The 26,216-nt window shown below is 41.0% G+C and overlaps 12 non-coding genes across 12 annotated transcripts; all 12 read left to right on the top strand.

The window, feature by feature from the left end:
- The first annotated feature begins 228 nt into the window (after positions 1 to 228).
- Positions 229 to 300, top strand: trnac-gca (transfer RNA cysteine (anticodon GCA)). The gene has a single exon. It is a non-coding gene; the product is annotated as a tRNA-Cys (tRNA).
- Positions 301 to 357: 57 nt separating this feature from the next.
- On the top strand, positions 358 to 429 carry trnah-gug (transfer RNA histidin (anticodon GUG)). The gene has a single exon. It is a non-coding gene; the product is annotated as a tRNA-His (tRNA).
- Positions 430 to 528: 99 nt separating this feature from the next.
- Positions 529 to 601, top strand: trnar-acg (transfer RNA arginine (anticodon ACG)). Its single transcript has one exon. It is a non-coding gene; the product is annotated as a tRNA-Arg (tRNA).
- Positions 602 to 923: 322 nt separating this feature from the next.
- trnac-gca (transfer RNA cysteine (anticodon GCA)) lies at positions 924 to 995 on the top strand. The gene has a single exon. It is a non-coding gene; the product is annotated as a tRNA-Cys (tRNA).
- A 57-nt stretch (positions 996 to 1,052) lies between these two features.
- On the top strand, positions 1,053 to 1,124 carry trnah-gug (transfer RNA histidin (anticodon GUG)). The gene has a single exon. It is a non-coding gene; the product is annotated as a tRNA-His (tRNA).
- A 100-nt stretch (positions 1,125 to 1,224) lies between these two features.
- Positions 1,225 to 1,297, top strand: trnar-acg (transfer RNA arginine (anticodon ACG)). Its single transcript has one exon. It is a non-coding gene; the product is annotated as a tRNA-Arg (tRNA).
- Positions 1,298 to 1,964: 667 nt separating this feature from the next.
- On the top strand, positions 1,965 to 2,037 carry trnar-acg (transfer RNA arginine (anticodon ACG)). Its single transcript has one exon. It is a non-coding gene; the product is annotated as a tRNA-Arg (tRNA).
- A 322-nt stretch (positions 2,038 to 2,359) lies between these two features.
- trnac-gca (transfer RNA cysteine (anticodon GCA)) lies at positions 2,360 to 2,431 on the top strand. Its single transcript has one exon. It is a non-coding gene; the product is annotated as a tRNA-Cys (tRNA).
- A 228-nt stretch (positions 2,432 to 2,659) lies between these two features.
- On the top strand, positions 2,660 to 2,732 carry trnar-acg (transfer RNA arginine (anticodon ACG)). Its single transcript has one exon. It is a non-coding gene; the product is annotated as a tRNA-Arg (tRNA).
- A 322-nt stretch (positions 2,733 to 3,054) lies between these two features.
- trnac-gca (transfer RNA cysteine (anticodon GCA)) lies at positions 3,055 to 3,126 on the top strand. The gene has a single exon. It is a non-coding gene; the product is annotated as a tRNA-Cys (tRNA).
- A 216-nt stretch (positions 3,127 to 3,342) lies between these two features.
- Positions 3,343 to 3,415, top strand: trnar-acg (transfer RNA arginine (anticodon ACG)). The gene has a single exon. It is a non-coding gene; the product is annotated as a tRNA-Arg (tRNA).
- Positions 3,416 to 3,910: 495 nt separating this feature from the next.
- On the top strand, positions 3,911 to 3,982 carry trnah-gug (transfer RNA histidin (anticodon GUG)). The gene has a single exon. It is a non-coding gene; the product is annotated as a tRNA-His (tRNA).
- The last annotated feature ends 22,234 nt before the right edge of the window (positions 3,983 to 26,216 follow it).

The following is a 26,216-nucleotide window of genomic DNA, read 5'->3' as shown; positions in this document are numbered from 1 at the left end:
GATGGGTCAATGGGCTTTCAACATTTCCAACAGTACTTCTCAACAAACAGTCCATCAAAGTCAATGAACATTTGAAACGAGGAACAACACTATTATGGCCCTTCAACATAAAACCAAGCAAATGTGAAATATTTCGTTTTTAGCCTACGTGGGCTTTTGACTTCTGGTCATTTGAGCTTTACAGTAATTCCCAGCCTATGAGTATGTGTCTGAACTCTGTCACTCATAGGGGGTATAGCTCAGTGGTAGAGCATTTGACTGCAGATCAAGAGGTCCCCAGTTCAAATCTGGGTGCCCCCTTTGTAAGTGTACTTTCCTTCAGAATGGTATGTTTGCAATACTGTGAGAACTACGGTGGCCGTGATCGTATAGTGGTTAGTACTCTGCGTTGTGGCCGCAGCAACCCCGGTTCGAATCCGGGTCACGGCAGCAGTTGCAGTCTGATTTTATGTTTTTGTCTCAACCTACCTACTGCATTTTTAGTTCATTTTCTACAGTTTAAAAGCTGCTACGAAAGCAAAAAACAAAGGGTTAGTGGCGCAATGGATAACGCGTCTGACTACGGATCAGAAGATTCCAGGTTCGACTCCTGGCTAGATCGTCTCCCTTTAGGAAATCAATTGTTCCTCATTTCCTAATGTACTTCACAAAAAGCTGTCCGTCAAAGTACACCTGGAATGAGGGATTGACATGATGATGGGTCAATGGGCTTTCAACATTTCCAACAGTACTTCTCAACAAACAGTCCATCAAAGTCAATGAACATTTGAAACGAGGAACAACACTATTATGGCCCTTCAACATAAAACCAAGCAAATGTGAAATATTTCGTTTTTAGCCTACGTGGGCTTTTGACTTCTGGTCATTTGAGCTTTACAGTAATTCCCAGCCTATGAGTATGTGTCTGAACTCTGTCACTCATAGGGGGTATAGCTCAGTGGTAGAGCATTTGACTGCAGATCAAGAGGTCCCCAGTTCAAATCTGGGTGCCCCCTTTGTAAGTGTACTTTCCTTCAGAATGGTATGTTTGCAATACTGTGAGAACTACGGTGGCCGTGATCGTATAGTGGTTAGTACTCTGCGTTGTGGCCGCAGCAACCCCGGTTCGAATCCGGGTCACGGCAGCAGTTGCAGTCTGATTTTATGTTTTTGTCTCAACCTACCTACTGCATTTTTAGTTCATTTTCTACAGTTTAAAAGCTGCTACGAAAGCAAAAAAACAAAGGGTTAGTGGCGCAATGGATAACGCGTCTGACTACGGATCAGAAGATTCCAGGTTCGACTCCTGGCTAGCTCGTCTCACTTTAGTAAATCAATTGTTCATCATTTCCTAATGTACTTCTCAAAAAGCTGTCTGTCAAAGTACACCTGGAATGAGGGATCGACATGGGTCGATGGGCTTTCAACATTTCCAGCAGTACTTCTCAACAAACAGTCCATCAAAGTCAGTGAACATTTGAAACGAGGAACAACACTATTATGGCCCTTCAACATGAAACCAAGCGAATGTGAAATATTTCGTTTTTAGCCTACGTGGGCTTTTGACTTCTGGTCATTTGAGCTTTACAGTAATGTCCAGCCTATGAGTATGTGTCTGAACTCTTTAAGTCATACGGGCTATACCTCAGTGGTAGAGCATTAGACTGCAGATCAAGATGTCCCCAGTTCAAATCTGGGTAACCCCGTTGTAAGTGTTCTTGCCTTTAAAATGCCAGTTCAAATCTGGGTGCCCCCTTTGTAAGTGTACTTTCCTTCAGAATGGTATGTTTGCAATACTGTGAGAACTACAGCGGCCGTGATCGTATAGTGGTTAGTACTCTGCGTTGTGGCCGCAGCAACCCCTAGTTCGAATCCGGGTCACGGCAGCAGTTGCAGTCTGCTTTTATGTTTTTGCTTCAACCTACCTACTGCATTTTTAGTTCATTTTCTACAGTTTAAAAGCTGCTACGAAAGCAAAAAACAAAGGGTTAGTGGCGCAATAGATAACGCGTCTGACTACGGATCAGAAGATTCCAGGTTCGACTCCTGGCTAGCTCGTCTCCCTTTAGGAAATCAATTGTTCCTCATTTCCTAATGTACTTCACAAAAAGCTGTCCGTCAAAGTACACCCCGAATGAGGGATTGACATGATGATGGGTCAATGGGCTTTCAACATTTCCAACAGTACTTCTCAACAAACAGTCCATCAAAGTCAATGAACATTTGAAACGAGGAACAACACTATTATGGCCCTTCAACATAAAACCAAGCAAATGTGAAATATTTCGTTTTTAGCCTACGTGGGCTTTTGACTTCTAGTCATTTGAGCTTTACAGTAATTCCCAGCCTATGAGTATGTGTCTGAACTCTGTCACTCATAGGGGGTATAGCTCAGTGGTAGAGCATTTGACTGCAGATCAAGAGGTCCCCAGTTCAAATCTGGGTGCCGCCTTTGTAAGTGTACTTTCCTTCAAAATGGTATGTTTGCAATACTGTGAGAACTACGGTGGCCGTGATCGTATAGTGGTTAGTACTCTGTGTTGTGGCCGCAGCAACCCCGGTTCGAATCCGGTTCACGGCAGCAGTTGCAGTCTGATTTTATGTTTTTGTCTCAACCTACCTACTGCATTTTTAGTTCATTTTCTACAGTTTAAAAGCTGCTACGAAAGCAAAAATCAAAGGGTTGGTGGCGCAATGGATAAAGCGTCTGACTACGGATCAGAAGATTCCAGGTTCGACTCCTGGCTAGCTCGTCTCGCTTTAGGAAATCAATTGTTCCTCATTTCCTAATGTACTTCACAAAAAGCTGTCCGTCAAAGTACACCTGGAATGAGGGATTGACATGATGATGGGTCAATGGGCATTCAACATTTCCAACAGTACTTCTCAACAAACAGTCCATCAAAGTCAATGAACATTTGAAACGAGGAACAACACTATTATGGCCTTTCAACATAAAATCAAGCAAATGTGAAATATTTCGTTTTTAGCCTACGTGGGCTTTTGACTTCTGGTCATTTGAGCTTTACAGTAATTCCCAGCCTATGAGTATGTGTCTGAACTCTGTCACTCATAGGGGGTATAGCTCAGTGGTAGAGCATTTGACTGCAGATCAAGAGGTCCCCAGTTCAAATCTGGGTGCCCCCTTTCCTTCAGAATAGTATGTTTGCAATACTGTGAGAACTACGGTGGCCGTGATCGTATAGTGGTTAGTACTCTGTGTTGTGGCCGCAGCAACCCCGGTTCGAATCCGGTTCACGGCAGCAGTTGCAGTCTGATTTTATGTTTTTGTCTCAACCTACCTACTGCATTTTTAGTTCATTTTCTACAGTTTAAAAGCTGCTACGAAAGCAAAAAAACAAAGGGTTAGTGGCGCAATGGATAACGCGTCTGACTACGGATCAGAAGATTCCAGGTTCGACTCCTGGCTAGCTCGTCTCACTTTAGTAAATCAATTGTTCATCATTTCCTAATGTACTTCTCAAAAAGCTGTCCGTCAAAGTACACCTGGAATGAGGGATCGACATGGGTCGATGGGCTTTCAACATTTCCAGCAGTACTTCTCAACAAACAGTCCATCAAAGTCAGTGAACATTTGAAACGAGGAACAACACTATTATGGCCCTTCAACATGAAACCAAGCAAATGTGAAATATTTCGTTTTTAGCCTACGTGGGCTTTTGACTTCTGGTCATTTGAGCTTTACAGTAATGTCCAGCCTATGAGTATGTGTCTGAACTCTTTAAGTCATGCGGGCTATACCTCAGTGGTAGAGCATTAGACTGCAGATCAAGACGTCCCCAGTTCAAATCTGGGTAACCCCGTTGAAAGTGTTCTTGCCTTTAAAATGCCAGTTCAAATCTGGGTGCCCCCTTTGTAAGTGTACTTTCCTTCAGAATGGTATGTTTGCAATACTGTGAGAACTACAGCGGCCGTGATCGTATAGTGGTTAGTACTCTGCGTTGTGGCCGCAGCAACCCCGGTTCGAATCCGGGTCACGGCAGCAGTTGCAGTCTGCTTTTATGTTTTTGCTTCAACCTACCTACTGCATTTTTAGTTCATTTTCTACAGTTGAGTAGCACTTGACATGTTTTTGCTCCATGAAACCTGATGTACTTTATGATTCTGTTTTCTTCAAGTTTGTATTTTGTTGGTCGAACGCACTTATTGTAAGTCGCTTTGGATAAAAGCGTCAGCTAAATGCAATGTGATGTAATAATTTATATTGACTATGATGAATTTCTCCTTGAGATACAGTAATTGACTGTGACAGACGGATAACTTAAATGGAGAAATGTGATGTTTGTAAAGTACAGCTATTTGAATGTAACTGTGTACTTTGAATTTTGAATAAGAAGCATTCCAGACGATCAACCGGATCCTGTGTATAATTATTGCTGCTGCACTTTTCTGTTTTCTACAGAAATCATTTATTGTTGCCGTGGTACCCAAGCTTTTGGGACCCGTAACACATTTTTTTGTGCAGCTGAGTATCAAGAACTGTGCTTCAAATAGTGATAGGATTAATTGTAGTGCTCCACCTGTATACATGTATGTATGTTTGTTTGTTAATTTGAGTAAAGTTCAATTGAGATTGACATAATTGTTGTTTTCTATGGTTGCCAATTGACCCACAGTCAATGGTTCATGAACAGTTCATGTACATGAACAGTTCATGAACAGTTCATAGCCAGCCATTGAATTATATTCAGTGACTGGGTATGAACTGTTCATGAATGGTTCATGAAGTTGTTATGAACAGTTCTTGATATGTTCATGAACAATTCTTGAAATGTTCTTGGTTGAAAACTGAATATCCCTACACACTCAGTGAAAACTCCATTTCATGAATTGTTCATGAACCTGCCTAAAACCATATTCCATGAATTGTTCATGAACCATTCCAGCACAGGAGTTTCATGAGTAGTTCATGAACTGCCCTAGTGCCATTTAATGTTCATGACCAATTCTGTTTATGAGCTGTTTATGAGCTGTTCATGAATATGGTTCACTGATATTCCATGAACTTTTCATGACAAGTTCATGAACAGTTCACTATCATCTCACTGGGGGGCCTTCCGCATGACCTCGGACACCACCCCCGACCGAAAGCTCCCGCGCTGCGGCACGAGAGCCCCCGGAGAGGACGGGCCTCGACCGCGAATCCAGCGGCTGAGAGAGGAAGGGCGACGGGACGACTGCTCCCCCAGCCGCGGCTCGAGCCCAGCCCCGCTTTGCACCCCAGCCCGACCGACCCAGCCCTTAGAACCAATCCTTATCCCGAAGTTACGAATCTGATTTGCCGATTTCCCTTACAATAGGCTACTATACATTTCTATAAAGCAATTGTTCATTATGAGATGATTAAAATAATAATATATATAATAATTTTTAATTGTAAAAAAATACGACGAAGAATGGTGAAATTATTGCTATGAATATTTTTATTTTTTATAAAGCACTTTCTGTTTTTCTGTAGGCAAGCGGTGCACTCTGCTGCGGAGAGCTGTCAGCATGTACTCTGCCTCACCAACGCCAGTGATGTAGTGGGCGTTGGACGCGGGGGTACGCCATACCCCCACTTATTTGAAGCATGATTTCTTTTTTTAATAGTCTAATAAATATAAAATCATTGCCAGTGTTATCAGTTGCAAGTGTGTATTTGTTGTAATAATGACGAAAACACAATACATTTCACAGTAATTATAATAAAACGTAGCTCATGCATTTATGCAACTTGATTTGAAGCGTGTGTGTGTGTGTGAGGGGCAGCACCGTGTGTCTGTGTAGGGTGACCAGGGGGGTATACTGCGAAGCAGGATTTTCGCTTAGCCGGCTAAATTCAGGGAAAACTCCGGCTTTCCGGTCATCCGAAGCTGGTTCTCTTTTTAGCAGGCTAGATCTCCATGGTAATATATGCTAAGCAGCTAACCTGGTCGGGACCAGGTTAGGTTGCAGGCTAAGAGCTCAACTCAGTGAAAGCACCGCCTGCTGACCAATCAGAGCTCAGTGTGCGGAGTTTAAAGCGATCAAGTCATGTTACAGGAGAAAGGAAATACAGAAAAACTGCCGTCGCAGGAAAGACGGCCAGCAAAAATCACCGACTGTGTGAACGTGAACATGAATAGAATATCACCTCCCATCTTCAGAGCAATCTGACTATTATAACATTAGCGTTAAGAAAGCTAACTTAAATATCGGCCACAACATAAGGAACCGGATCAGAGTAACATTAAGTACAGTCTGCGGCATATCACTTCATAATGTATCATATCTCTCCTTATCTGAGTCAGCTGAGCCGTGTCTGGCCGTGCAGCACTCACAGTGTCACATACTGTATGCAGAAGTATTATTTTAAGCATCACATTAAGTTGACGAAACACTCGAGACAAATGTAATTGAAGTCAGATCGTGTTTTAGACGGGCAGTGATATCATGAACCTGTTAATGTACGCATTCAAACACTTGTTCTTTTACCAGCTGTATTCACCTTGCAGGTGCAGCTATGTGGCTTTTATCCTGGATAAAGTGTTTAAGTCATGGATGTTTAAAGTTTAACTTCTTCATTTTTGACTAGTATTAAAGTTCACTTTTCATTCAGGTAGTATGACGCTGCGCTGTCAGTAGCTTCTCCATGTTTGTGATTGGTCGAATGCTCCAAATACCACCCCTTTCATGTGAACGCGCACCTAACTAGATAGGACACGGCTGGCTTGAGCGATCCACTTGATAACCAGCGTCGTAGAACAGTTTAGCGAGAGCGCGTATGTTTTGGATTAGGCCAACCGGCTAACTCCCACATATCCAGTTTAGGTTGAACCAGGTTCGTAATATAGGCCCCAGGTGTCCCGCTTTGTATGGGACTGCACAGCATTTTTATCATTTGTTCCGTGTCCCACACATTGACACACCGTTTAATTCCAACCGCTGGAAAAGCTGCAGTACATATGCCAGGCCTGTAAGTGGCACTGTAGTCTGCCACAAAAGCAGCGAAGAAGATTTCCCGCGCATGGTTGTCATTCTGTTTATTATCCGAGATGGAACCGGGCGAGTTATTCGCCAGTCAACATGTATTAAAGTTTAAATCTTCCGGACAAAATTATAAAAGTGCCGGTCAAAGGTCTTCTTTGTTATTTATTGAGCTTTAAAACAAATGAATAACGACTCTAAATAATGATGAAATACACGGAGCCTCTCTTTTCCCTCTCTTCTGACAGCGTCAGTGTCTGTCTCATGCAGCAGCTGATCCAGTAATGAGTGACCCGGCCGACAGTAAATATATTATATAAACATATTTATAACTAGCTTAGGGAGTTTGAGAGGTAGTTAAAATAGCTAAGGGTGATGATCTGACTGAAGTGTGTGATTTGCTCCGTTCACCGCTGCTTCACAGCGGGAGGAGCTGCATGTGAGCAGGGCTGCGTGTCTCCGTCCTGTCAGATTACGGCCCGTCCACACAGCGGCGTGCGTTGAAGCTTCCAACACTTCTGCCCATTCACTTTGAATGGGGTGACGTCACTTTTAGCCGAACTGCATTTTGGGAAGCGACGTGGAGCGTTGCTGGCCTCGACGGAGGCGTCAGCCAATGAAAACCCGTTTATGCAAATCTGCCAGTACAAGCGCTAGCCAATCAAACCGCGTGTATGCTGGGAGAGACTACGTAGGTCTTTTCCTCATATTCCAAAAAATGGAGGGAAAATTCATTATAGCGGTCGTGAATCACCCGGTGCTGTATGATCAGTCTCTGTTCATCTACCGGGATACAAACCGGAGGAGCGAGGCATGGAGGGAGGTGGCAGAGACAGTGGGTGAAACTGGTAGGTTTTCGCCTGTTTGGGGATTTTATATCCAGTTTACTTCGTTTTAACATTGCTCTTGCTTTGTATGCCGGGGGCGGGAGATTCATGTGATTGGTTGTTGGTAGCAAAAAATCCCCAAGCTTCAGACACGCCCAGCTCCAAGCGCCAACGCACGCTGCTGTGTGGACGCTCCGTTAGACTTCACTCGCGTTTATGTCCATATCGAGAGAAAGATACATAATCTGAATTCAGTGTGCAGTTTACTTTGATGCGGGGGTGAGCAGGAGAGGCGGGGCTATTGCGTCAACGTATAAAAAATTATCGCATAGAGGCGATCCCACGGAGCCATATGACCCCCCAGAGCGCTCCCAGATCTATGCCGTTATCGTTTTCCGAGTCGTTTCTATCGTTTAGTTGCGGCCTCGTGGGACTCAGAGGGCTATACGCAATAGAAATATGCGGACACGTTTCATACTCGTGGAGCCGGGGCTTGAGACGTCTCGCATTTGAGTGACAGTCGCGCAGAAAGGCCGGATCGGTTCGCTGACGGCCAGCACCACCCTTTATTATTATATTGTCTAAACGGCATCATGTAAGTTGCGCTGACAGGCGACACAGAGTACCCCCCCATCCCCCGTTGGCCGAACGCACCTTGTTACCACTCCCCCTTCAAAAAGTTGGGATGTATTTAGCGTCAAACGACAACAAGTAGGCTATTCTTATTTCTTAGTCACTTAATTCCTAATACATACCGTCTTCTTTTTTAAGCCATCTTTTTCGGCGGATGTCCCTTCATTGTTCTCCTCCATAACGCCTTCTTCGTGATGGATCTTGGGGACTCTTATCCTTTTTTGAGGATTCACAGTTGACTCCTCAATCTCTTCTCAGGTTTCTGTTAAAAGGTGAGTGAAAATGTAGTAAATGTTAAGCGTCTGTGTTAACTTGATAGCTATCTTATGGCACGTTTCCACTGCAGGCCTCGCTGGGCTTCGCTCGGTTTGGTTAGGCTCACTTTAATGCTGCGCTTCCATTACAGTTTAGGAACTGGGGTAGTTACTATAGTAACGCAGTGTAGGCGGAGCCGTGACGTCATCTTCAATGAGCACCCCAGAAATATAACACAGCCGTTAGCTGTTAGCACTCAGAGCTCACAGCTCCTCATATCTGTTCAGAAACTAGACAGAAGTTAAACAAGTACAAACCACAGACTGCCTGTGTCATGGAGAACACAGTCGCTGGTTTATTTATGCCTGTAGGCCGTTGTTGTGAGTGAGGACGGTCGGAGCATATATAACGTTAGCTTAGCCGAGCTACATTTAGAAAACACGCATTTTAAAAGGGTTTTTCTCCTGCCGTCTGTCTGCAGACTTGTCAAAGCATTAATTCATGTTTTTTACTAACCGGTATCAGTATGTTGTTACTTCGGCATCATTTTGAAACGTGTATTACAATTAAATCACGGTCAAATATGTTCATCTTGTTGTAGTTGTAGCTCCCGAGCCAGCGATTCTCTCTCTAGTTTAGCATACTCAGCCCGACTCAGCCTGGTTGTTCCTCACCCTAGAACCACAATTTTATGGGGCCAGAACAACTGTGAATTAGGACCCACTAGCCAGTGCTAGGCCAAGTGGAAACGCAACCAAAGCGAGCTACCCGCTGCAGTGGAATTAATGCGCCAAAATCTTATTAGCTTATTGGCTAGTCATTTAATTAAGCCAACGTTAGCTTGTTCAGAAAATAAATAGTTATGTCACTTACCTTTCACTAGGAGAACCTGACCGTTGTAGTATTCGTTTTCCCAAATAATTTGATAAAGAATATCTCTTTAGGTTTTTAAATCAAAAATGTTTTATGAAAGAAATTGGGACAACGGCTTTGTAGCCGTCAGTGTATTTAACATACGCAAACATCTCTAATGTCTAATCTTGTTTTCCCGCCGCTGTCTCAGAAAAGAAAACAAATAAAAAAACAACTGCTTTCATTGGTCTTTTGTTTGACCAATAACCCCCGGCCTTTGATTGGTTATCGTTACGTTGCTAAATACACTTATAATCAGGGGTGCACATCACTTGTTTGCCCTGGTTCTCAAAGGAGCACCTGGAGATGTTGCTGGTGCTCATCCTTAAAATGAAATGAACCGTAACTTTTGAGGGGTCTTGACTTTATTTGCCAGACACACGGCACTGAACACACATGCAGAGGTGAACACTGAACACACACGCAGAGGTGAACACAGAACACACACGCAGAGGTGAACACAGAACACACACGCAGAGGTGAACACTGAACACACACGCAGAGGTGAACACAGAACACACACGCAGAGGTGAACGCAGAACACACACGCAGAGGTGAACACAGAACACACATGCAGAGGTGAACACAGAACACACACGCAGAGGTGAACACAGAACACACACGCAGAGGTGAACACTGAACACACACACTGAGGTGAACACAGAACACACATACTGAGGTGAACACTGAACACACACACAGAGGTGAACACAGAACACACACAGAGGTGAACACTGAACACACACACTGAGGTGAACACAGAACACACACGCAGAGGTGAACACAGAACACACACACTGAGGTGAACACTGAACACACACGCAGAGGTGAACACAGAACACACACGTAGAGGTGAACACTGAACACACACGCAGAGGTGAACACTGAACACACACGCACACTGAAAAAAAAGGACATAGAGGTTCTTTGAATTTACACAAATAAAAACAGTAAATGCAACGGAATTAGTTCATGTTCTGTCTCTGAATGTGATTTAATTAAGCAGACTTCATTTATTACATTTATTTGTTAAATCTCTGTATTTAAATCGCTTTGACTGAACGTGATTTAATTGAAACATTTTAATCAATGTAATCGAATGGGGTTAGAAACGGAAATGAAGTATATATTCAAGTGGCGTCCGGAGCTGTGATTGGTCCTCAGGAACTGCCGAAAAAAAGTACAGAAGAAGAGGTGTCGACTACCACGAAAAGTAACAGTTGGTTACACAAAGCCAACCTCTGTGAGAGTCTCCAAAAGTAAGTTAATTAAATGAAATGTTTCTGCTCCATAAATGTTTGTACCCCTTTCCAATATAGTGCTGTGTTCGTTCGGTATCTCACAATTACGGGGACGTGTGTATGTACATGACACCATGTATTGCTAATGTTAGCTATCAAGCTAGCGCTGACATTAGGTCAGCGCTAGTGTTGGGCATGGCGCACGTGTGCTGTTTTAGTGTGCTCACGCGTGTGTATGTGAGTCCGTCTCGGTCCAAGTAAGTACATTTAGTTCGCTTATTTGCCGTGATTTCATTGTAATAAACGTATAACAATTAGGCCGAATCAACAACATACTGACACCGATTAATTTAAACCATGATTGACTACTGTGGGAAGTGTAGTTGCAAAACTGCAGGCAAAACACTTTAAAGTGAATGGAGATCGGATCGGGCTAAGCTATCGTTGTTGGTGCCCTTTCCACACTTAAAATAACGTCATATAAACTTTTTTTAAAACAGCGACTGTTTTCCGCATGCCAAGGACTGTCTGTGACAAGGATTATTATTCATTTTCTGAACAAATATGAGATAATGTGGGGCTCTGTGCTGCCAACGGCTGAAGTTTTGTTTTGCCGATTTAACATAAAGTTAGTGACTACCGCAGACTGCACGTTCAGGCAGTCATAACGCTGTAAAGTAGTTTGCTAGTTAGCCTAGCCACACAGCTTTGGTCCGTGACATTCACGTCATCATGAGGCTATGTTTAGCTAATGTTAGCTATCTAGCTAGCACTGGCATTGTTTAACACACACACACACAGACAAGAGCAGAGAGGAGGACTTGTTATATTTAAGCATGTATATATTCCATGTGCTTTTGTTATAATTGTTTGTAGTCTTTTATCTCATTATTTATCTTAAATCCACTGATTCGAAATGTTTTCCTTCATAGGTTCATCATCCTCTTTACCACTGACCCACACAGAAAGATTTTATATTGGTAAGAGCTATTATATTAATTTTCAACTGTTGAAACTGAATCTGCATTTTGTTACTTGTTGAGGTACATTTTCAAAGAAAGTAAAAAAGAGTTCAGTTACTGACAAAGTCAGTCACAACTAATCTCTGGCTAGCACAGAAACCCCTGCACAATAATAGTCTTATTCTTATTTGAATATCACTGCCAATAGGTTTATTTTACTATTGAGTCATCACTGTCAACATTTTTATATACATATATTTTACATTTCTTATTTGTATTTTACTTTTTAAGTCTTGAATTATTGTGTAATATGTATGTTTATATTTGCTGTTAATAATTGTTTATTTTCTAATTGTGTACATGCTGCTGTGGAAGGCAATTTTCCCCAATTGGGATCAATAAAGTATATCTAATCTAACAAAAATATAAACATGTGGAAAACACATTCAGTGGTTGTTTAGTGTTCAGTTTGACCTGTACATCAATTTGGAAGTGTTAGAAGATTGCCATCATTTGTGTTGAACTTGGCTAGACAGATTAATTTTTTGATATCCTCTATACAGCAAATTGACTTTTAATAAAGACTAACCATTGTCGTTATCTATGTTACAGGGTTCCGTGCAGGGAATGTGGAGTTGTAAGGGGTGCAAAGAAACTGTGTCAAGTAGGTCCAAGCTGTTGCATCATTACAAGTTAAAGCATCCACATTTTGGGCGTACTTCTAATTTTCCTTGTACATTTAAGACGTGGAATGCCCTTATTGTCCACCATAGTAAAATACACTTCTCAGACTTCACTCGCAAACAGGAAGCAATATTTAGTTGCCACCTTTGTGCTTGTAGTGATTTGGCATCGGAGAGGGATTATTTTTGTCATATAAATGCACATCTAAAAAAAAATGAGACCGTGAGTTGTATGTTTTTAGGTTGTGACTTTAAAACAAACGTTTATTTACATTTACATCACACAAAAACAGGAAACACTGCCATCACACATTGGTTGATTTCAAACCAGGAGTAGTGGTACATTCTAGAATATCATCTGTGAATGAATCGGATGAAAATGACCAAGAGTATTTAGAGCCTGAATCAGATACTTCCGTTCCATCAAGTAGTCATTATCAAACTGAGGACTTGCAGAAGGTCATAGAGCAAATATTTGCTGCTGCTTTGCTTAAAGGGGACCTATCATGCAAAATGCACCTTTTGTACGTCTTTTATACATGAATATGTATGTGAATATGTGTTCCAGGGAACTCACCAAGTGTCAGAAAACACAACCCTCTCTATTTTCCTCCTTCGCCAAATCTCTAAAAAAAGGGGCTGCAACAGATCTGAAAAAAACGGATCCAGATTCCAATACTTTTCTACGTCACAAAGAAGTACTCCGCTTATTGGTCAACTCTCCACCTATCAGGGGAATGAGCCACGGCCACGTGCATTGCCAAACCTCTCATTCGCATATAGGCTATCGGCAGGCTAAATAATCAACACCCCAGTCACATCTGTGTTTTTGCCTGCTCTTGCCAGGATGTCTAAGCCAATTAAACGTTGTGCTGTTGTTGGCTGCAAGACTCGGGACAGGGGACTGCATGCAATGCCATCAGTGGAAAAATAAATGAATCCGTGGCTAGACTTCATTTACAAGGGACATGTGCCAGAAGACCACGGAAGATTTCTGTTTGTGTGTTCCAAACATTTTACCACAGACATGTTTATTAACTTTATTAACTACCAACCTAATGCTAAACCCGGGATCAATACCAACCATCCGGGACCAGGCCAGTGAGGACACATCCAATTTTGAAGCTGTAAGTTTTTATTTAGCGGTGTTTTTCCTGATAAAGCTATCTCTAGCTTGTAGCATGTAGCATGTAGCTTCGCTGTATCAATGTCGCCTCAAACCCAAATAGTAATCGGTTAGGTGTTTATATATTTTTGTAGCATTTTATTTTGTACGCTCCGCAGTCTTTGCTTTGTCATTTGAATTATCAGGCATTTGCTAACATGTTCAGACATACTGCCGTAATGGCGATCTGTGTGAAGGCTGTAAAGCCACGCCCTAGGCGATAACACAAGTATTTATTCTCCTATTTATTAGTATTTTGTATCCTCTACAATCATATTGAGTAAGTTATAATAACAAACGTAATCTTCTGTAGGCAAGTGCCGTTTTGTCCAGCGTTATATGTAAAAGCTTTTGTGATTGTAGTCTGTAAGAACGATCAGATATCATCGATCTGTAAGCTAAGCTACGCTAATGAGACATGCCGTGTTTTGCAGCGTTATATGTAAAAGCTTTTGTGTGTTTACTTGTTTGCGCACATGAATATAAATGGGGGTGTGTTAGGATACAACACTGTGTATGTATGCGAGGGGGGACACACACCACGAGTAAAACTGAGCTAAAGCCCCGTCGGTCTGTTGTTGTTGACAAGGCCTTACCTCTAGCAACAGGCTAATTAGTGGCTAGCACTCATTACAGTCAGTCTACTGAGCTCAGCCCCTCTCCAACACATCACCTGCATTGAGTCAGAAACACAGCATGCACGTTACGGTTCAAAACTAACTCAGATTGGAAAAGGCTAAGCAAAGAGCTTTGCTAAATAGAGAGCTTTGCTAAATAGAGAGTTTTAGCCCCAACTTTTGGGATTTCAGACTATATTTATCCAAATAGTATTTTCTCATCCTGAATACTAAGTTGAGATGATTTTGTTCTAACTATGTGTTCTTCTTTACAGGCCAGCACCTCACATACTTACTAATTAGTGACAATTTGTACATCCTTTGCTATTATTTACATTTTTTTTTATCATGGCGGAAATGAAAGACTGTACCTGGCAGCCCTGCACTACAATGAAAACGCTGAGCGTGCACAAGCCACTACATCCACTGGAAACCCTCTGTATAAACTGCAGTTCCCAAAGGCCAGGAAGGGAGAATGCAGAGCAAAACCAGTAAAGACTGACCCCACATTCCGTAAGTGTTTAAAATATTTATTATACAACTATTTACAAATATAAAATAAAAGAATTAGAAAGAAGTTTCAGTTTTTTACATGCATATACAGGGTTGGGTTGTAACGGAATACATGTAACGGCGTTACGTAATCAGAATACAAAAATCAAGTAACTGTATTCAGCTCGCGTTACATTTGAAAAAGGAGTAATCTGATTACAGTTACTTTCGTAAACCTGAAGTGAATACAGATGGACCAAAAAAGCATTTGAAAAAAAATCGCGGGTCCGCTCAGTGAAACAATAACAACGAAACATGGAGGAAGTCTGCGTTTAAATCACGTGTGTGTGTGTGTATATACATGTAGGTGTGTGTGGTTAAAACACATCAGCCTGCGGTCGCTCTTTAGCCTTACTAATGATTATTTCTGAAGGTATACACAGTGAAGGCGGTGCGTGAAAGGCGGTGTGTGAAAGGCACTGCGCGGCGCACTCGTCTTCTCAGAGGCTGAGTTAACCCTCCCGCTGCCTCCTGGCGCTGCAGAGAGTTCATGAAGTGAAGGAGGTGTTCCTTCTATAAAACAGCTGCGGGCAGCAGATACTGTGAGTGTCACGGACATGAATTCATAGATCAAGGCAGACTGGTGCACACACTCTCCTGTTTTGCCTATCCGGTGCTTAAACAAATATAGCTCTACACCCCTGGCCGAAATGTCCTTAAAATGAAGTCCGAGTTAGACATTTTAATTCATGTACTGCCAACACTGGCAGGACAGAAGGCGGGCGACACGCCCGTTCTAAGCCGTGTCCCTCACTCCTCACATCCCAAGCTGCATCCCCAAAACGTGTATTATGTTGTTGCATCGTTTCAGATGTGATGTTTCAGTTGTGCTCTTGATAAGCCATTAAAACAGTAAAAACACGTTCAGTTTCCTTTTGCTTTTTGTGTCTCCTGTTCACCAAAACATACCCAATTTGGAAAGTAATCCAAAAGTAATCTAAAAGTTACTTTTTTAAGACACGTAACTGTAACTGTATTCGGATTACTTTCAGAGCCATGTAATCAGTAACCAGTAACTGATTACATTTACAAAGTAACCCTCCCAACCCTGTGCATATACTAATCTAAACCACATTTTTTGTTGTGCTTTTTTTACCATTGCACAGCCCTACGTGGCCAACTTGATGGACCTCATCTTCGACCAAGTCTTTGTGGACCCTGCACCATTATGAGCGACCTGACAGGGAGGAGGTCATCGCCAGGTATGCTACACGATTCAATTTGGCTGCTGTCTGAACCCAACATCGACATTTCACGGATCAGGAAACTCCCTGCGTATCCTGAGGACAACGCAGGCCGGAATCACCACTCTGATCCTGCGTCCAAGGAAGCCCCAGCACCAGCTCACAAAGCTTCTGTAAAAATATTTAGTGTAATTTATACAAAATACAAGTAGGCTACATTTAGTTTTTTTTTATGGGTTTTTTTAACCGTTGATTTTGACAATAAAGTTCCAAGTTGATATCAAAATGTGTCGTGATTATTCATGTTTGGATGGGTAAAGAATATTCTGATTTCAAAAGCATAAGGTTGTGTGTGTGTGGACCAAGCGGCAAACTGTGGGGTAGAGCCGGGAAGCCAATGCGGAAGTGTCACACACTGCAGTTCATATATTGGCCGATAGGCGATGGCTGCAGAAAGGAGCAATTTCCATAGACCCCCATGTTAAAATGCCCAACTTTACAGCAGAAAAAAACATGTTTCTACCCCTGGCTCCATACATTTTTATTATCGATATAGTTAGATTCCACCTTCATGATTATGGATCTGTGAGTGAATTGTTTTCTAACGTGACCCTTTTATTTATATTAGGTCTTAAAGTGTGTGCATAAATTAGGGCGTGGTCACATTGAGTGACGGCTCTGTCAAGTGCCTGCCGCTGTTAGCTTCTTGTCTCTCTGCTAGCTGCTCCGTGAAGCTAGCTACAGGGACTCTGCCTGCTCAGCTCATCCAGGAAACACAACTTGTAGCCGGCCGTGGTTGTTTGTTCTTCATGCTTATATATCGGACTATTGTGACTCGCTCTGCGGTTGAAACAGACGGTGCATTAATGCGGTAAGTGAAATTCGAGTGCTTTATTTATGTGTTAATGATTTTAATCAGCTACGTAATGAATGGTAAGGCTTGGGTTAGCATGTAAGCTAGTGGTAGCTACATCGGTGCTAACGATTGTAATCGTAGCCTCCAAGTTAAAATCATAGACTGTATATATAAAGGTTAAAACGAAATAGACAAGTGTTAAGTGGGATAATACTGTTGAACAAACGGCTTCTGTTTGAGGTTGATAAAATAAGGTTACATCCTTGTAACTTAGAGATATTTTATTATGTAGGTAGAACTGTATGCATCGCTAAGGTTAATTTAAATTGGCTATGATCAAGTATGTAGACAAGCTAACGTTGAAGTAGTGTATGTGAAATCAACCTCACAATAAGATGTGTGTATATTAGAATTATTAATGTCATATTTCAAGATGATTACTTAGATATTACAATATGGTTGGTTGAGCTGGAGTTCATTATTGAGCTTACACGTTAACGTCACAGTCATCTGAAGAACGAACCCAAACCTTGTTGTTTTTATTAATTGCATTACCAAATGGGTATCAAATAAACAGTAAGCATTGGTAACACAACTTCCAAAGTTACAGTAAAATAAAAAGGACCCTGACTCGGACAATACACGATCCAACAGAAGAGAATAAGTTATATTGTTTGTACACATGGTACACATGGTACTTTACATATATATATATATATATATATATCTGTTTGTTTAAGGTGTCCAGGTGATGCAGACAGGCTGGACCAGAGAGTGAGAGACAGAACTGGACTCCTCACAGCAGTGAACTTCAACACAGGTACACATACTCTTTTTTCATACTGTACAAAGAATCAAGAAAGATATTGGTTTAAATGAATGAAGTATTGACTTTAATACACTGATATACATTCCATTAAACAATACTAAATACTAGATCACCTACACATCAGTTAAGTTGAGGGTTTTTTCCATGCAAAAAGTTACATTTAGATATTTAGCAATATGACTTTGTCAGCTTTCTAATTTAATGTATTGAAGGCAAAGATATTTAACACATAGTGAGAACTGCTACTATTTATCTCTCAATATTTTCTGTAAAAAACGTGGTAAAAGTTATTCTTTCAGTGAGACAACAGAGCAAGCAATGCACTACGTTTTGTAACAGTTAAATATTATTTTGATAATAACATATATTTCAATGTTGATGAACTTCATACTGTTCATTCATAATCTGATTGTCTTTGTAGCTCACTGTTGAAATAAAAAAAAACATTACAAAATAATGATATCTACAGCCCCTAAACACACAAACACACCGCTTTCATAAATAACACACTTGTTCTGCAATAATATGTTTTATGTTTCCTGTCATTTTTGTTAGGAAAAGACATGCCTGAAAGACATGACATTTTCTCCTTCTCTGAGGGTCAAGAAGAACATCCAAGAGGAACATTAAGAGCTGATGTTATGAGATTTTAAGACCAGTACAGGACATTCACTAAGAAACTACTTTTATTGTAAAAACATAGTCAGCTGATCGAATGCACCTATTTCCACATCTACACTCAATCAGCTGATTATTTCTATTTGCCTCACTTTATGAGCTTCACATCACTTGTACCGCAGAGTTTGCAACATCACAAATAAATGGGGCCAATCTTCAGTCAGATCATGTGTAATCTAACATTTTCAGTAAGAATAATGGACAAAAGGAGTGCAAATACAATTTATTGAAATGTGAACCAAAAGTTAATCAAATGTTTTAAATAAAAAGCACATATGGACAGAAGGTGTAAACCTATTAAATGTATAAGTAAACACATTTAGTCAAATAAAGTGACAGACTAGGCCTGTGCAGTTGGTATCAGCTTTGCCCAGCATGGGCTCCTCCATCAGCCCTGGTCCTCCTCGCAGAGGAAAGACCCTCAGTCCTCTCCAAACCAACAGACAGGACGTCCATCACACGGAGGTTTCTCCCTGAAGTCTCTGCTGCTCTCTGGACACCATGCTGTCTCAATCCGTCCACACTGAATATGAGAGGGGGAAAATAATAAATGCTTTTTTAGATTGTCAATACTATTACTGTATAACTAATATCTGAGGTTAAGAGGCACATTCAAATAAAGATTGGTCTTTAAATACATTTTGTCTTTTGAATTGTTTGTCTAAAGTCAAGGATCTAGAACTGGTACTTAGTTTGAATGATACAGTCTGGTTATTATGCTGTTGGCCTCACAGGTAAGAGCACTAACTAGCTACCATCACATGTACCTTAGCTTGACTTAAATGTATTAAACGTATAGTTAAGTGATATCAAAATATAAATAACTAATGTCATGCAAACATATTAATATTTGCTTGATTCCAGAGTTGAATTTAGCACAATTGCATACACACGTTAAGGGATTTTAAGATTCTGAAGTATTATGCTAAAAACTCAATAACTTAGATTATTATTTATAGTTTTGCTGAATACTTTCATGTCCGCTTACCTTAGAAACGTAAAATGTGACGGCAGTGTGCAGATGGGGAGCATGTTAGCTTAGCTTGGTAGCTTCAGCTTGCTCTGGAACTTCCAGCTCAGTGGCAGCAGGTCCCGCCTCGGCTCCGCCTATTTGCCCTTATTTGGAGCAGGCTGGAGAAGGCGGGAGTTGAACTCTGACGTCACTGTTGAGCCGTTAGTGGCCGACTCCGCCTACTAAGGGCTTCACGGCAACTCTGCAGAATCCTATGGGTGACGTCACGGACCCTACGTCCATTTATATATACAGTCTATGGTGTGGAGCAAGCGGCAAACTCTGGGGAAGAGCCGGGAAGCCAATACGGAAGTGCCACACACTGCAGTTCATATATTGGCCGATAGGCGATGGCTGCAGAAAGGAGCAATTTACATAGACCCCCATGTTAAAATGCCCAACTTTACAGCAGAAAAAAACATGATTCTGTCCCTGGCTCCATACATTTTATTATCGATATAGTTAGATTCCACCTGCATGATTATGGATCTGTGAGTGAATTGTTTTCTAACGCGACCCTTTTATTTATATTAGGTCTTAAAGTTTGTGCATCAATTAGGGCGTGGTCACATTGAGTGACGGCTCTGTCAAGTGCCTGCCGCTGCTAGCTTCTTGTCTCTCTGCTAGCTGCTCCGTGAAGCTACAGGGACTCTGCCTGCTCAGCTCATCCAGGAAACACAACTTGTAGCCGGCCGTGGCTGTTTGTTCTTCATGCTTATATATCGGACTATTGTGACTCGCTCTGCGGTTAAAACAGACGGTGCATGAATGCGGTAAGTAAAATTCGAGTCCTTTATTTATGTGTTAATGATTTTAATCAGCTACGTAATGTAGGCTTGGGTTAGCATGTAAGCTAGTGGTAGCTACATCGGTGCTAACGATGCTAATCGTAGCCTCCAAGTTAACATCATAGACTGTATATATAAAGGTTAAAACGAAATAGACAAGTGTTAAGTGGGATAATACTGTTGAACAAACGGCTTCTGTTTGAGGTTGATAAAATAAGGTTACATCCTTGTAATTTAGAGATATTTTATTATGTAGGAGGAACTGTATGCATCTAAGGTTAATTTAAATTGGCTATGCTCAAGTATGTAGACAAGCTAATGTCATGTATGTGAAATCAACCTCACAATAAGATGTGTGTATATTACAATTATTAATGTCATATTTCAAGATGATTACTTAGATATTACAATATGGTTGGTTGAGCTGGAGTTCATTATCGAGCTTACACGTTAACGTCACAGTCATCTGAAGAATGAACCCAAACCTTATTGTTTTTATTAATTGCATTACCAAATGGTTATCAAATAAACAGTAAGCATTGGTAACATAACTTCCAAAGTTACAGTAAAATAAAAAGGACCCTGACTCGGACAATACACAATCCAACATGTTCAACAGAAGAGAATCAGTCATATTGTTTGTACACATGGTACTTTACATATATATATATATATATATATCTGTTTGTTTAAGGTGTCCAGGTGATGCAGACAGGCTGGACCAGAGAGTGAGAGACAGAACTGGACTCCTCACAGCAGTGAACTTCAGCACAGGTACAAAGACTCTTTTTTTCATACTGTACAAAGAATCAAGAAAGATATTGGTTTAAATGAATGAAGTATTGACTTGAATACATTGATATACATTCCAATAAACAATACTAAATACTAGATCACCTACACATCAGTGAAGTTGAGGGTTTATTCCATGCAAAAAGTTACATTTTAGATATTTAGCAATATGACTTTGTCAGCTTTCTAATTTAATGTATTGAAGGCAAAGATATTTAACACAGTGAGAACTGCTACTATTTATTTCTCAATATTGTCTGTAAAAACGTGGTAAAAGTTATTCTTTCAGTGAGACAACAGAGCAAGCTTCTACAGTTGCACTACGTTTTGTAACAGTTAAATATTATTTTGATAATAACATATATTTCAATGTTGATGAACTTCATACTGTTCATTCATAATCTGATTGCTCACTGTTAAAAAAAACAAAAAACCATTACAATTACAAAATAATTATATCTACAGCCCCTAAACACACAAACACAACGCTTTCATAAATAACACACTTGTTCTGCAATAATATGTTTCCTGTCATTTTTGTTAGGAATGCCTGAAAGACACGACATGTTCTCCTTCTCTGAGGGTCAAGAAGAACATCCAAGAGGAACATTAAAAGCTGATGTTATGAGACACTCCATCAGCTGATTATTTCTATTTGCCTCACTTTATGAGCTTCACATTGCTTGTGCCTTGTACCGCAGAGTTTGCAACATCACAAATAAATGGGGCCAATCTTCAGTCAGATGTGAATGTGTAATCTAACATTTTCAGTAAGAGTAATGGACGAAAGGATGCAAATACAAATACAATTTATTGAAATGTGAACCAAAAGTTAATCAAATGTTTTAAATAAAAAGCACATATGGACAGAAGGTGTAAACCTATTACATTTATAAGTAAACACATTTAGTCAAATAAAGTGACAGACTAGGCCTGTGCAGTTGGTATGAGCTTTGCCCAGCATGGGCTCCTCCATCAGCCCTGGTCCTCCTCGCTGAGGAAAGACCCTCAGTCCTCTCCACACAAACAGACTGGACGTCCATCACACGGAGGTTTCTCCCTGAAGTCTCTGCAGCTCTCTGGACACCATGCTGTCTCAATCCGTCCACACTGAATATGAGAGGGGGAAAATGAAAATAATAAATGCTTTAGACAATAAGAAACATAAAGTTGACTGTTGAGTTGCTCAGTTTTTTTAGATTGTCAATACTATTACTGTATAACTAATATATCAGGTTAAGGGGCACATTCAAATAAAGATTGGTCTTTAAATACATGTTGTCTTTTGAATTGTTTGTCTAAAGTCAAGGATCTAGAACTGGTACTTAGTTTTAATGATACAGTCTGGTTATTATGCTGTTTGGAGGAGGCCTCACAGGTAAGAGCACTAACTAGCTACCATCACATGTACCTTAGCTTGACTTAAATGTATAATTAAGTGATATCAAAATACAAATAACTAATGTCATGCAAACATATTAATATTTGCTTGATTCCAGTGTTGAATTTAGCACAATTGCATACAAACATTAAGGGGTTTTAAGATTCTGAAGTATTATTCTAAAAACTCAATAACTTAGATTATTATTTATAGTTTTGCTGAATAGTTTTATGTCCGCTTACCTTAGAAACGTAAAATGCGACGGCAGTGTGCAGATGGGGAGCATGTTAGCTTAGCTTGGTAGCTTCAGCTAGCTCTGGAACTTCCAGCTCGGTGGCAGCAGGTCCCGCCTCGGCTCCGCCTCTTTGCCCTTATTTGGAGCAGGCTGGAGAAGGCGGGAGTTGAACTCTGACGTCACTGTCGAGCCGTTAGTGGCCGACTCCGCCTACTAAGGGCTTCACGGCAACTCTGCAGATTCCTATGGGTGACGTCACGGACCCTACGTCCATTTATATATACAGTCTATGGTGTGGACCTTTTTGTCGTACACATGGGTGTGTTATGCCATTGCTGTGTAGTATATAATAGTACAATGACAGAATGAAAGATTGCATAAAGCCATATACACCAGTATTTATTTCCATGAACAATATTAGCATTCGTTTTACAATTTCAGTCAAAACAAACAAACCACTCACTGCTCTATTTGTCTCAACTGTAGTCCACCATGTTCAGCTCTGTAAATATGCAACGCATTCTGCAGGGAGAACACATTTAGGCACACAGGCTCCAATCCAGGATGGTCCACCATACAGGTTACAGAGTCCTCAAGTTACTGCATCCGTCTTGACACATTGTGATAAACATATATTGAATGACATGTGAAAAATGTATTTAAACAGACAACTTAGTAAAGCTATCAAAAATGTTACCTGTGGTATCTCCATGCAGCACACATTCTCCGTTCAGAAGGCATCGTGGCGCAATTTGCACAAAGAAGTCAATAACTGAGCTTTTAAAAACACATGAAACTACACACATTGCTGACAACTGAGGTGTTGTTGGAGTTATACTTTTTATCATCCTAAGTTATTCAACTTTCCAACGGTTGTTGCAGGATGTTGGAAGAAAAGGACTGTAAACTATTAAACGCAATGAGGCCATTGTATATATGCTGAAAATATGAATGTCTCCCTTTATAAATATATATATATATATCGCTGTTTTTGCGTTACAAACTGTACACATTGCATTCTTGCTAATTAGCCAAAATATGAACGGAATAAGGAGCAAGCATCGTAACAGAGTAAAATAAATAGGGACAACAGCTTGTCAGCTAACCATTCAGAAACGTCCTGCTGCAACCGAGATTTTTGCACCTCCACCAAAACCTCCGCTGCTTCAGGGTCAGTCTCTGGATCAAATTGATAGTATGCTTGAACACATGCATTGCTCTGAGATGACATGTTTATTCGACACTCGTAATCACAGCAAGCATGGTAACGTGACTCTCGCCGGCTCATGCCTGCTCTTCTGCAGGGGGGCGTGGTCAGCTGCTGCTCAGAATTTTCAAAGACGGGCTTGGAATAAAGCGAAAATGAGCGAAACGAGGCATGTCTAAAAAATGATCTGTTTGGTATTTTGAAAAATAAAATGTATAAATATACCTTATATAGGTATGGTCATACACTATATCATTTAAATATAGCATGATAGGTCTCCTTTCAATTGGAACATTTGGTCCATGTGCCAGGCACAGCAGTTGATGTGTTTTTAGAGGAACTTTGTCATTTGATTTGTTCTGCACCTGTTCCGCTATCTTGTGACATTGTGAGGGGCATCTTTCAACAGAGAAACGTTCATATCAATGATCTTATTATAAGAGAAACTGTTGATGCTTTATCTTTTGGTAATCCAGTTCAGAGGTCCATACAGAAAGGTGGACCCCTAAGTACTGTGTATCTGCGTAAGCAGTATTACAAGCAGAACTTCAGTGTTGTGGAGCCAGTTGAATAAATTATTGATGCTAAAAACAAACGTACTTTCCAATATGTACCTGTTTTGAAGTCCTTACAGCAGTTGTTAAGTAGAAGGGATATACTTGATAAAGTTGTTGAGGGACATCCAAGACAGGAGGTCACATGTTCAGGAGTGTCCTATCAGTACAAGTCTTCAAGAGATGGTTCCCTGTTTAAAGAAAATATTTTTTTCACTGGGGAAAAGCCATGAATAATCCTTAATCTATATGTGGACGACTTTGAAACCTGTAACCCACTTGGCACCTCAAGAAAGATACACAAACGTTGTGCTGTTTATTGGATATTGGCTAACTTGCCTCCAGGGTCTCACTCCTCGCTGTCATCCATCTACTTGTCAGCTTTGTGCAAAAGTGATGACGTTAAAACGTATGGTTTTGACAAAGTCTTTGAACCTCTTGTACAAGATTTGAAAACTCTGGAGGAGCTGGGTGTTTATGTCCCACAGTTAGGTGAGTCAGTTAAAGGTGCAGTGTTCAGTGTAGTGGCGGACAACTTGGGAGCGCACTCCGTAGCAGGATTTATGCAGAGTTTTTCAGTGGAATACTACTGCAGATTTTGCACAGGAAGGAGCAGCGATATTCAGTTGCATCTGGTGCTTTCAGCCTGAGAACCAAGGATCTCATCAAGCCCATGTCAAACAAGCCCAAGATACGGGTACATTTTGTTATGGAGTGAAAAATGAATGCGTTTCACAAAAAATCTTTCTCATTTTCATGTCATCTTTGGCTATCCACCTGATCTTGCGCATGATCTTTTTGAGGGTATAATCCCAGTGGAACTAGCTCGCTGCTTAGCATTGCTAATATCGAGAACGTTTTTCACTTTGGGTGAACTGAACAGTGCCATCGTGAAGTTTCCCTACAAATGGGCTGATAGGACAAATAAACCTCATGTGGTGTCACACACTTTCTCCAGGAGAAAAACTGTGGGGGGAAATGCTCATGAAAACTGGAGCCTTCTCAGATTTCTACCGTTTTTAGTTGGATCACTTGTACCTAACGATGAGCCTGCATGGCTGGTTCTCATGGATCTGAAGGACATCACAGACATTGTTGTTGCCCCTGTGCATAGTGATGACTCGCTAGCTTTCTTAGAAAGTAAAATCATAGAGCACAGGCAGAGGTACAAAGAGTTGTTCCCTGACATCAGGCTGCTACCAAAACACCATTATTTGGAGCACTACCCCCAGCTGATTAAGCTGTTTGGTCCAGTTGTTGGGGCAATGGACAATGCGCTTTGAAGCTAAGCATAGCTTTTTTAAGCAGGTTATCAGACACACAAGCTGCTTCAAGAATGTGCCCCTCTCCCTAGCCTCAAAGCATCAGATGATGATTGCTTACCACCTGAACTCTCCATGTCTGAGCAAATCTGAACTAGAGGTCTCATCTGTATGTACTCTACCAGTAGACTTATTGAAAGAGGAGATAGCACAGGTCATCAGGCAAAAGTTCTCTGACACAACTGAGGTCCACCTTGCACAGGGTGTAAAAACCAAGGGCATAACCTATAGGAAGGGAATGATATTGGCCCACAGATCAGCAGGTGGCCTTCCTGAATTCAGTTAAATTGACCAAATCTGCATTCTACATGAGAGTGTATTTTACATTGTCAAAGAGCTCTGTGGTTGGTATAGCGAGCATTATCGAGCCTTTGAACTCACTCCAGCACCCACAAGAACATTCACCCTTGTTGCACTCAGTGAACTACTTGACACATATCCACTCGCTGACTACAAGATTGGATCAGCCCGCATGGTTACCCTGAAATAAGAGAGTGTCACATACTGTATGCAGAAGTATTATTTTAAGCAGCACATTAAGTTGACGAAACACTCGAGACAAATGTAATTGAAGTCAGATCGT

The sequence above is a fragment of the Pseudochaenichthys georgianus genome, chromosome 18 (assembly GCF_902827115.2).
Source record: "Pseudochaenichthys georgianus chromosome 18, fPseGeo1.2, whole genome shotgun sequence".
Taxonomy (NCBI): Eukaryota; Metazoa; Chordata; class Actinopteri; order Perciformes; family Channichthyidae; genus Pseudochaenichthys; species Pseudochaenichthys georgianus.
The sequence above is the reverse complement of the archived record's forward strand: the minus strand, read 5'-3'. Positions and strand labels throughout refer to the sequence as shown.